Here is a 12,824-nt window from a genome sequence, read left to right on the forward strand (position 1 = left end):
TTATCAAAATATTCCCATCCAAACCCAGTGAAGGAAGGTGGAGGCATTACTTTTCATTCAATCATCGGAATTACAAAATAACATTTCGAAACACAACTGCAAGTTCATAGCACATGACAGTGAACATGCAGTTTTGTATCCACAGGTTACTTCGTAACTGTAACAAATTATCTGAAGACGGGCAGCTGGTCCTAAACTGGTTAGCTTAAAAAAATAAAAGCCATCTGAAGACTGAAACTGGACCTTTTGGCTAAGAAGTTGTTGATAGGTGCGATGTTACGATTGAGTCACTGTTTCAGATCTTATTATGTCATGGAGAATCTGAGGGCACTAGCTTGTTTCTTGACGTAGTATGCATGCATCTGATAACAAACCTTTCAGTCTAAGCACCCAATCATGGGACAGATACCGCGAGTTTGTAATTGAACACAAGGTTTATGAGCCGATAACCTCACGTAACCCTTTCATTCCCTTCAATAACCATTTCACCTCTGTACTTGGGGTTTCTAATCTTCAGTCAGATAGCATTATTAAATTCATGTCTAGTTTTGTCGGACGGCAGCCACCGAGCACCCTCCAGCAACACACCGGGGACACCTCGTACGTTGTGTTGTTAGCCGCTACGATTACAGACCCAATATATTCCTGGATAACATTTGCGAGGGACATCGTCCGTTACTTGACGTAGGCCCACACAAACATATTTTGGTCGGTAAAGTGACGACAGTTCGTGATTTTAATACAGACTGAACATTCATCAGTGATGATGGTTTTCCCAACTGAATGCTGAGAACTTTCCCTAACCACGCCAACTGTTACCCTGTGGCCTTCTGTAGTAGCTCCATACACCATACGACAAAGCATTATATACATCAGAAGATGCAACTTGAAAGTTGCGAAACACGTTGTGTGAGTCTCTAACCCACTTCAATAAAAACAGCTACTCCCGATTATTGGACCTTTCATTCAGTTTTATATTTTAATAGTTTTAATATGTTTTATACTTCTGATATACTGCACGAATTAGTCAATGAATTATGTGTATTTTCTAACCATCATTTGTAATAAATTAATTTGAGTTGCAGTTCTGTTTCATTTGGTGATTAGATGACTTCCTAGGCACTAATTAAATATGTTACTAGATGGTCAACCCAAATCTCATTAGAGCCATCTTTATTACATAAAGCTATCCACTGTGCTCAATTCAACTAATTCACATGAGCCTATGGAAGTTTAGTCACTTCCCAAACGACCAACCTCTAGCATATTTGGTGATCCTATTCGAGCCTAGAATCTTTTGAATCGAAGTTGGAACACTCAGAACTTTTAGGAAAGTTTCATTTGCTTGTGCAAATAAGCAGTGAATGTGTTTCTTTTCAGCATTGATTGGGTTGTAGGGTCCTTCATTGTTTTCTGAGTTGTTCTATTTTGGAGGGATATTTGATTCTTTTTTGCATGTGTTAGAGAAATTGTGTTACTGTTGTACATGTGAGTTAACACAGTTGTTCAAGTGTTAGGCGTCCATCGTAGTTTGTAAGTGGAGGTTGTATTAGGCAATGCTCCGCAGTCATAAATTGAAGAAGTTAATGTATTAGGTTCAGGAAACGTTGAAAGCACTCCAGAAAGAGTGGTTCAAATATGATCGACACCCATGGTACGTCTGTTCCAGATATATCGGAAACAGACAAAGTTGTGCACGAGCATTTGGAGAGCAGACTAGTGGTGCGTGAATTGGCCCTCTTGCAACTGTTTCCTCTGAAGCTTTCGACATTCGGAAATATTTGGAGCAAATGGGCTAAAAGGAAGACAAGCGACACAAGAAGATTGACGAACAGCTTAATAATTAAGTAAAGATCACAAGGAACAATTGTTGGGATTAAGCTGCCAACGTCAATAGAATCTAATAACACGACTAAGAGCACAGACAAAATGTTTGGTAACAGACTTAAGGCTTTAGCAGATGAGAATAAAGAAACAGGCAAAGAAATCAGGACAGAGGTCACAGAATTAGAAAGAAATGTCGAGATCATCAGTACATAACAGTATGAATTTGCAGAGCAAATTGAAACCGATCACGAAGCGTAAAAGGGAATGAACAAAGTACATGGTACTCGCGTTACTGAAAACAGTAAAAAGATAGGAACAGTGAGGAGCTGAAAGTAAAAGAGCAGGTGACAATTTTAACCAAGACCATAGAGCACTTCACGGCTCGCAGTGCGGTAGATACGGATCGTGCAGCCCCGATCAGCTTAAGGAAGAGGCAGCAAATAAAGGAATTGTTCACATTCAAGGAGTGTCAAGTAGGTATAAATCGCAAAATTGCAGTAAGTGGCACCAATGCAGGTTGAGAAGGAAAGTGGTGGAAGCGGAAATAGTAACACAAGAGAAAGGGGGCACTAACACCAGTGAAGAAGAGATGATGGAGGAGGACAAGCAATTACATGGTTTTACAGTCAGGTTGTACCGCATTAGGGAGAAACCGTTACGATCGGCCGCTAACTGATCATTTGATTACAGTACATTCGACGAAAGTGTGAGTCGTAGACATTTTCTGTCAATACAGAAGAACTCTCTACTCCCAGATGCGACAAACAAACTACACCCAAGAATCTGGCTGGACCAGTTTCAGAATTAGTCATCTATATCACGATCGGTATTCATTAAAGATCAACTTTATGTGCGAAAATCTCTGTGAAGAAGCTTCAGCACCTGTGAGAGTGCCGGCCAGTGTGGCCGTGCGGTTCTAAGCGCTTCAGTTTGGAACCGCGTGACCGCTACGGTCGCAGGTTCGAATCCTGCCTCGGGCATGGATGTGTGTGATGTCCTTAGGTTAGTTAGGTTTAAGTAGTTCTAAGTTCTAGGGGACTGATGACCACAGCAGTTGAGCCCCATAGTGCTCAGAACCATTTGAACCATTTGAACCTGTGAGAGTAGCTCAACGAGATTATAAGTCCTATGATGAGTTCAAATGAGCATTCTTAGTCGAATACTGGTAGAACTTAAACTGTCCACTAGTGCACTTGCGTTTGACTCAAACAGCCTTCACCATATTGCATTGCCACATGACGGTGAATGTCGCTTGACCTGAACATTTCGACTAACAGAAATCCAATGATACTCCACTGTTCCACGTTGGTGCTAACTTGCAAGGGTGTTGCCATACTATTTCACTGACTCCCATAATCCATTCGCGTGGTAGGCGTGTCAGCTCCATCTGATAATAGTTCTAGGACACCACCAAAAATAACAAAGAAGCACAAAAACTTTGTCGAAGTTTTGCATTTTTTGTATAATTTTTCCGGTATTTATTGAAGGTAACTGAGTTTACTCCTACCTATTTTCTGCAGACTACGTGCACGTGTTGGAACTCGAAAGCATCATGGCCACTCGAGACTGCAGTTTATTGCTCCATGACACTGCTGCATGTGTTGGTTGCGTTTGAATGCGGAATTGATGGATCCAAGAAGGCCATACTACATGTCACGCAAAATCTCAATAGCAACATTATGTGACAGATATACCGTTCACTCTCACGTGCAGGATCATACATCAACTTCATGTACCACGAATCACGAAATGCTCTTGTTTGCAAACCAAGTGTGCACACAGACTGTGCTATGATTTCCGGACCAATAAGGGCTTTCAACCAGCGACAACCGCTGCAGCTTCAATTGGATCAGAAGTAGCGAGTTTCAGATCGAGAGTGGTGTAGCCATTTGCAACAATGGACACAGGAACGGCATCACCTTGTCTTTTTGTGCTGCTGGATATTGGTGTTGGTCTTGGTGGTAGTGGTGGATGGGGAGGGGGATATCGGGAAGACTGATGACAGTAAAAGAAAGAGGAGGCGTAATATTCCATTATGCATATAGACGCAAAACGCCTAGCAACATCCTGGCTATGCCGATGGCTGTGCCCTATCTTCGAGATCTCCGTCACGTTACGTTCGAATAAGATAATGCAAGACCACGTGTTGCAAGACCGCGTGTTGCCTGTGCTGCCCTGGTTGGTTCAAATGGCTCTGAGCACTATGGGAGTGAACATCTGAGGTCATTAGTCCCCTAGAACTTAGAACTACCTAAACCTAACTTGCCTAAGGACATCACACACATCCATCCCCGAGGCAGGATTCGAACTTGCGACCCAGAAGGCCTGTTCTCCACATTTGTTGCTCAGGAAAATGTGGGAGCGAAACATGACTGTGGGCTGTGTGGACGTAAATTCTAAACAATGTTAAAATCAATTTATTAATCGGTTTTAACAACTTCGATGACATACACAAAAAAGTACAACAAAAGGAATCAACACTCAGTTCACAAAATCCACTTAACACTTGCTTCAATTTAACACACCATTATATGATCCGCAACTATAGATTTAAACAGCTTTTTAGTGAGGTGGCACGAATAAATGCACCCAAATGATATACTTACTTTTACTTGCTCTCTAATCCCACTAATCGCGGTAGGTTTTTGGCCTCATCAAATACACTACTGGCCGTTAAAATTGCTACACCGCGAAGATGATGTGCTACAGACGTGAAATTTAACCGACAGGAAGAAGATGCTGAGATAATGCAAATAATTAGCTTTTCAGAGCATTCACACAAGGCTGGCGCCGGTGGCGACACCTACAACGTGCTGACATGAGGAAAGTATCAACCGATTTCTCATACACAAATAGCAGTGACCGGCGTTGCCTGCTGAAACGTTGTTGTGATGCCTCGTGTAAGGAGGAGAAATGCGTACCATCACGTTTCCGACTTTGATAAAGGTCGGATTGTAGCCTATCGCGATTGCGATTTATAGTATCGCGACATTGCTGCTCACGTTGATCGAGATCCAATGACTGTTAGCAGAATACGAAATCGGTGCGTTCACGAGTGGATTACGGAACACCGTGCTGGATCCCAACGGCCTAGTATCATTAGCAGTCGAGATGACAGGCATCTTATCTGCATGGATGTAACGGATCGTGCAGCCACGTCTCGATCCCTGAGTCAACAGGTGGGGACGTTTGCAAGACAACAACCATCTGCACGAACAGTCCGACGACGTTTGCAGCAGCATGGACTATCAGCTCGGAGACCATGACTGCGGTTATCCTTGACGCTGCATCACAGACGGGGGCACCTACGATGGTATACTCAACGACGAACCTGGGTGCACGAATGGCAAAACGTCACTTTTTCGGATAAATCTAGGTTCTGTTTACAGCATCATGACGGTCGCATCCGTGTTTGGCGACATCGCGGTGAACACACATTGGAAGCGTGTATTCGACATCGCCATACTGGCGTATCACCCGGCGTGATGGTATGGAGTGCCATTGGTTACGCGTCTCGGTCACCTCTTGTTCGCATTGACGGCACTTTGAACGGTGGACGTTACATTTCAAATGTGTTACGGTCCGTGGCTCTACCCTTCATTCGATCCCTGCGAAACCCTACATTTCAGCAGGATAATGCACGACCGCATGTTGCAGGTCCTATACGGGCCTATCTGGATACAGAAAATGTTCGACTGCTGCCCTGGCCAGCACATTCTCCAGATCTCTAACAAACTGAAAACGTCTGGCCGGTGGTGGCCGAGTGACTGGCTCGTCACAATACGCGAGTCACTACTCTTGATGAACTGTGGTATCGTGTTGAAGCTGCATGGGCAGCTGTAGCTGTACACGCCATCTTAGCTCTGTTTGACTCAATGCCCAGGCGTATCAAGGTCGTTATTACGGCCAGAGGTGGTTGTTCTGGGTACTTATCTCTCAGGATCTATGCACCCAAATTGCGTGAAAATGTAATCACATGTCATTTCTAGTATAATATAATTGTCCAATGAATACCCGTTTATCATCTGCATTTCTTCTTGGTGTAGCAATTTTAATGGCCAGTAGTGTAGCGTTCTCCGCAGCGTTCTGCCCTTTGCATCCACTTTCCTTGTTCCAAGCACACGAAGGTCCCTGGCCACCTGGTTTCCCCATCTTATTTTCGGTCTGCCTAATGGTCTTAGCCCTTCGAGGTTCTTCACCGACACTTCTGTCAATTTTGACCCATTCTCTCTTCCATGGACATGCCCAGGTTATCTCAGTCTCCTTATCTTGGGTTTCACAACAATATCTGGTTCATTGCTTACCTGAATTGAGAACCACCAATCACATCATCCGCATTTGGGCTTTGAAAAAAAATCAGAGCACGACAGGTGAACATTTGTGCCGGACCACTAGTGGAACCCAGATTTCCCGCTAATGCGAGCGGTCTCCTTGACGGTTTAGGCTGTCCTGACACACTTCCCATCCGACCCAAGTTCCCACCCTGTAGCACGCAAGTAGCGTCTCTATCCATTCTCCTACTGCTGGCAGCGCATCATGATTCCTACAGGCGTTTGGACGTAATGTTCACCAGCACTGTACACACACACACACACACACACACACACACACACACACACACAACCTGAGCTTCGTGTTTCTTCTTCTTCGCCATTCTTCTCTCTTACACATTCCGCTGGATTTTATTTTCGGAAAACTTTATCTTTATCCCTATCTATTCTCCATACTTCAGCCCAATGCTAATACTGATCTTACTACAGTTTTATTTATATTCTTATTTTAGTTCTTTCTGGTAAAATTTTGCGTGCCACTAGCTTGTTGAGTGAATATCATGCTCTGAATGTCGCTTTTATCCTGGCTTCTATTTCTTGTTTCTCATCATTTCTATTATTTAGCCCAACCCCCAGATATTTAAATTCTCCTACTTATTCAAACACGTGGTCATCAAGCTGTATGGTTCCACGTCTTTTTGTCTTGTAATTTCTTTCTGTTTCGTGATTTTTTTCTCGTCCTTCACCTCTAATCTAACTTTCTTTGCTTTTTTGCAATAGCTTTCTTGCCAGTAGTTCCAGATAAATTAGATTTTCAGCAATTAATGCTACATCATCCACAAAGAGCAGTACATTCATTTTTATTCCTGTGCTAATCTCCTCCTCTGAACAAGATTGATGAAGTTGCGTCTCCTTGCCTGACTCCTATTTTTATATTAAAATCCATGGAATATTTTCTATTCATTTTGACTACATCGTTTGAGTCTTCCAGATTTACAAGATTTTGTAACCTTCTTTGGTATTTCAGACTTCTGCATTTTTCCCACATCTCTGTTTATGCCCTCTGTTTATGCTATTGTAGGTTTTCTTAAAATTAACAAACAATTTTGTCACTGTTTTGTTGCATTCTTAATATTTTAATATAGTTTCTTTCAGTGGCGGAACGATTCTTCTTGGATCCCAGTTGCTTGTCATCTACTATCTCTTCGAAATACGATTCCAATCTTTTCTGGAGAATGACGGAGAACACAGTGTAGGCTGTGCTAATTAATGGGATGCCTCTATCAGTTCAGCTTTTTTGTTTATCGCCATTTTTTACGCTTTGATACCATGATCGCTTCTTTTCTACGGTTCATGGCCCCTTTGGCGCCCAATGTGTGTCGCACATAGTCAAAGGCTGGAAATATCATGGAGGCGGCCACCTTGAGTGTTCGGCGTACATGTGGACCATTAGAGGGACATATCATCTGGTTTGATTGGTGTGCAACTTATTGTTGCTACCATTGCTGTTTCAGTAACGAACTGTAACTTAACCGCTCTCTTGTTGTTTAGTTTGGGTTCTAGTTTTGACCGGACTGATGTGGCTGAGGACAGAGCTGTTTCCGCCGCGGTTTCGCCGTCCGCTGGCCATTAGGGCGCTCGCCAATTACCGCGGTTACGCAATCAGTCGCTATTCGCGGCCGTTGCGCTCGCAGCCGGGTGGGCGGCGAGACGGCCTGGGGGCGGGCACACCGCCAGCCCGGGTGCAGCGGGGCTAATTCTGCGAGCGGCAGCATGTTGGCCGCACTGACGCAACCGGACTCGGGGAATCCCAGAGCACGGGCTGACAGCGCGCCAGCTTTCGTCGCGTCTGGCGGGGCAGACGCGAGGCCACGGATTTCGTCACTTGTGCGCACAAGCACAGCCACACACACACACAAACACACACACACAGACAGACTTAATTTCACAGAAGCTAATGATTTGAAAACTACTGAGACAAGGACGCTGCTTAGCGCCTATCCTCTTCAAAATATTTTTTCAACGGAGCACTTAAATAATGGAAAGAAGGCGCTAAAAACATGGGCGTTAATACTATGTGAAAAATTCTGTTCTCCTAACATTTCGCATACGATCAGGTCATTTTAGCTGAAGAAGAAGAGGATATGTCTTCAGCGTCGGCATCGCTGTAAGACGACAAGAGCATATGAACACACTAACTTTGGACACCTTCCGTATTTTTCGGATATTTTTCTTTGAATACTGCTAAATGTATCATAGATATGGTAATATGAAGTACGGGGCACTAAACCTACCGTGCTATGTTCTACATCTACATCTACATTTATACTCAGCAAGCCACCCAACGGTGTGTGGCGGAGGGCACTTTATGTGCCACTGTCATTACCTCCCTTTCCTGTTCCAGTCGCGTATGGTTTGCGGGAAGAACGATTGACGAAAAGCCTCCGTGTGCGCTCGAATCTCTATAATTTTACATTCATTATCTCCTCGGGAGGTATAAGTAGGGGGAAGCCATATATTTGATACCTCATCCAGAAACGCACCCTCTCAAAACCTGGACAGCAAGCTACACCGCGATGCAGTGCGCCTCTCTTGCAGAGTCTGCCACTTGAGTTTGCTAAACATCTCCGTAACGCTATCACGCTTTCCAAATAACCCTGTGACGAAACGCGCCGCTCTTCTTTGGATCTTCTCTATCTCCTCCATCAACCCGATCTGGTACGGATTCCACACTGATGAGCAATACTCAAGTATAGGTCGAACGAGTGTTTTGTAAGCCACCTCCTTTGTTGATGGACTACATTTTCTAAGAACTCTCCCAATGAATCTCAACCTGGCACCCGCCTTACCAACAATTAATTTTATATGATCATTCCACTTCAAATAGTTCCGTACGCATACCTCCAGATATTTTACAGAAGTAACTGCTACCAGTGTTTGTTCCGCTATCATATAATCATAAAATAACGGATCCTTCTTTCTATGTATTCACAATACATTACATTTGTCTATGTTAGGTTAGGTTAGTGTTGTTTAACGTCCCGTCGACAACGAGGTCATTAGAGACGGAGCACAAGCTCGCGTTAGGGAAGGATGGGGAAGAAAATCGGCCGTGCCCTTTCAAAGGAACCATCCCGGAATTCGCCTGAAACGATTTAGGGAAATCACGGAAAACCTAAATCAGGATGGCTGGAGACGGGATTGAACCGTCGTCCTCCCGAATGCGAGTCCAGTGTGCTAACCACTGCGCCACCTAGCTCGGTTTGTCTATGTTAAGGGTCAGTTGCCACTCCCTGCACCAAGTGCCTATCCGCTGCAGATCTTCCTGCATTTCGCTGCAATTTTCTAGTACTGCAACTTCTCTGTATACTACAGCATCATCCGCGAAAAGCCGCATGGAACTTCCGACACTATCTACTAGGTTACATTCCTGCTCCCCTAGACTTCGTGAAATTTGGCATGGCAACGTGAGCACACCTTCAGTTGTGCACGTTTTAAAGAGCTTTTGCGCATGCGCTACTGGCGTGACGTAATTGCCTTATGGACCAAATATGTAAGTATTTCATAAGCAAGTGCACTGTTCATGGCGTGCACAGCTAGCCCCTATCACTCAACTACAAATTCACCTCAGTGCCACCTGGTGGTTGCACACTGAAGCAGACTTTTATCCCAGTTCGCTTGGCATAAATCCCGCTAGACGATAGCACGCTCCTCAGATATGCAAACTCACTCACTGTATAGTAAAATTAGATAGGATGTCAGTGTATGTTATACTGACAGAAGCCCGACGGTCTCGCCGTGCGGTCTAACGCACTGCTTCCCGAGCGGGAAGGCGTTGAAACGTCCCCTTAGAAAAATTATACAGGACTGAGCTTAAACTGACACACAATATTTTTAGCGCAACGCAATCTGACTTTCAAAAATACCTACAAAAGAATGGCCATGACTAACATTAGCCTATACCTTTCACAAGTCACTTACCTCACAAAAATCTTCGTTACTCAAGCTACCGCAATACAGCGAGCGCCACTACTGCCAGCTAAATAACAGATTCAAACTACTGAAGGCACTAACTACTGATAGGCATAGTTAGCAAATGAAAGATTTTAACAGAGAACAAACAATGTATTTACCTTAATAGTCATCAAAAGTCATAATATATACAGCAGTTCATGACATCCATTTTTACAAATTTCAAAACACCGCCATTTCTCTCCCCACATCCACCACTGCTGGCGGCTCACCTCCAACTGCACAACGCTACGCGCTGTTCACATCCAGCTGCCCAACACTACAATGGCAGACAACAATGCAAACTAGCCACAGACTGCACACAGCACAGCCAGTGATTTTCATACAGAGCACTACGTGGCGTTACCAATAAGAAAACCTAAACAGCCTACTTACATAGCCCCCATGCGCCCCACAAAAAATTTTACAAATTGTTTTGGGCAGTGGCCAATAATGATTTGATAAAATTTTTCATAATTACAATAACAAAGATATCAAATGCACACACTTATTGATAGAATGTTGGTCAAAAGCTAAAATTTTCTCACAGTCCATGAAGACAGTCCTGATCATTCATCACAGTAAAACTGCCGTTTCTTTTCTCAAAGTCTGAGTAGTAAAAGACAATGCACACGGAAGTAGTGGATTTCCATGCAGTCTTGAAGAAGTAGTGTTGTCCTTCCAACGGAAAGACAGTGCTCACTCTTGACATGCTGACAGGTAATGGACCACAACAGAGTAAACCCACAGCAGAGTCATTCGAAGTTTTGAAGAATATTGGTAGGTAGGTCATCACAGAGCAGACCCACTGTAGTCCTGCTAGAGATTACGGTATTGGTGGTCCACCAGAGGTGCAGACCCACTGCAGTCCTTGTAGAAATAATGATATTGGTGGGCCATCAGAGATGCAGACCCACTGTAGTCCTTGTAGAGATGGCCAGCAGCCATCTACTGTGACTGTGCAGGTGCACAATCACCATCGAAGAGTCTTGCGGATAATATAGCAAGTCCACACACAATATTTTTAGCGCAACGCAATCTGACTTTCAAAAATCCCTACAAAAGAATGGCCATGACTAACATTAGCCTATACCTTTCACAAGTCACTTACCTCACAAAAATCTTCGTTACTCAAGCTACCGCAATACAGCGAGCGCCACTACTGCCAGCTAAATAACAGATTCAAACTACGGAAGGCACTAACTACTGATAGGAATAGTTAGCAAATGAAAGATTTTAATAGAGAACAAACAATGTATTTACCTTAATAGTCATCAAAAAGTCATAATATATACAGCAGTTCATGACATCCATTTTTACAAATTTCAAGACTCCGCCATTTCTCTCCCCACATCCACTACTGCTGGCGGCTCACCTCGAACTGCGCAACGCTATGCGCTGTTCACATCCAGCTGCCCAGCACTACAATGGCAGACAACAATGCAAACTAGCCACAGACTGCACACAGCACAGCCAGTGATTTTCATACCGAGCACTACGTGGCGTTACCAATAAGAAAACCTAAACAGCCTACTTACAGCGTGCCCGTCTCCGTCACGAATTCGCCCGCCGGATTACTGTCGAGGTCCGGTGTACCGGCCAGCCTGTGGATGGTTTTTAAGGCGGTTTTCTATCTGCCTCGGCGAATGCGGGTTGGTTCCCCTTATTCCGCCTCAGTTACACTATGTCGGCGATTGCTGCGCAAACACTGTCTCCAAGCACGCGTACACCGTAAATACTCTACCACGCAAACATAGGGGTTATACTCGTCTGGAATGAGATGTTTCCGTGGGTACGGTGTGGGGTGGCGGGGGGTGAGTGGGCTGCTGTAGCTTGTTGTGTACCACTGAGGGCTACGGCGGGGACGAAGCCCCTCCGTTGTTTCTAGGTCCCCAGTTCAATACATACATACATATCCTCACAGAAAAACCTATTGAGGGTTTCTGAATGAGTTACACTATATTAAGTTTTGAATTTTATCATACAGTAATCCACTTGAGGCGCTCACAATCACAAATCACAGTACCGTCGATTTTGAGTTTGTAGCATTTATTCATGGTTTGGAAATCTGTTGATCTTATGGTGAGTCAGCTTTATCTGTGCTGTAGGTCCACACTACATGTATGAACAGTCACGAAAAGCTGTCTCACTGGTTTGTCTGATATTGATTTACATGCGGGATCGACTGCAGTATGCTTTTGATCCTTATGGTTCTCAGGGCCTCATTTATGTTCTGGTCAAGTGACCATGCAGGTAGACATTACTACCTGAATTTAATCATTTCCACAAATGGCAGTTTGTAGTTGGTTGTTTTCTGTACTGGAATCAGCTTTCGTGTGCAGTGACATCACTAACTCTGTTCAACCTGTCTGTGCTAACGGAAAACAAGATTACCAAAGTGGGGTAGCCGCAAAGAAACTAAGGGCTCCCAGATCAGATCCGTTGAGTGAGGAAGTGATGAAATCAAATAAGCGTGCATGCAAGCGAACATTTAACGTAGAAGTGTATAATAAGCGTAAGCTGTTGTGTAGGTGTAACGTAAGAATGCCTCTTAAGGTAATTCGTGGAATAATACACATGTAAAGGATCTTACACATTTGTCTGAAAAAAAAATAAAGAAGCATGAAAACTCGCCTAAGACATAAATTCGAAACGGAGAGTAGCCAAAGCTCAAACATTATTTCGTTCTTGCCCTAAGCTGTACTTAATTATTTA

At 43.9% G+C, this 12,824-nt stretch overlaps 1 non-coding gene across 1 annotated transcript; it reads right to left on the reverse strand.

The window, feature by feature from the left end:
* Positions 1-9,284: 9,284 nt before the first annotated feature.
* On the reverse strand, positions 9,285-9,357 carry Trnaa-cgc (transfer RNA alanine (anticodon CGC)). The gene has a single exon. It is a non-coding gene; the product is annotated as a tRNA-Ala (tRNA).
* Positions 9,358-12,824: the final 3,467 nt, after the last annotated feature.

This window comes from Schistocerca cancellata, chromosome 9 (genome assembly GCF_023864275.1).
Source record: "Schistocerca cancellata isolate TAMUIC-IGC-003103 chromosome 9, iqSchCanc2.1, whole genome shotgun sequence".
Taxonomy (NCBI): Eukaryota; Metazoa; Arthropoda; class Insecta; order Orthoptera; family Acrididae; genus Schistocerca; species Schistocerca cancellata.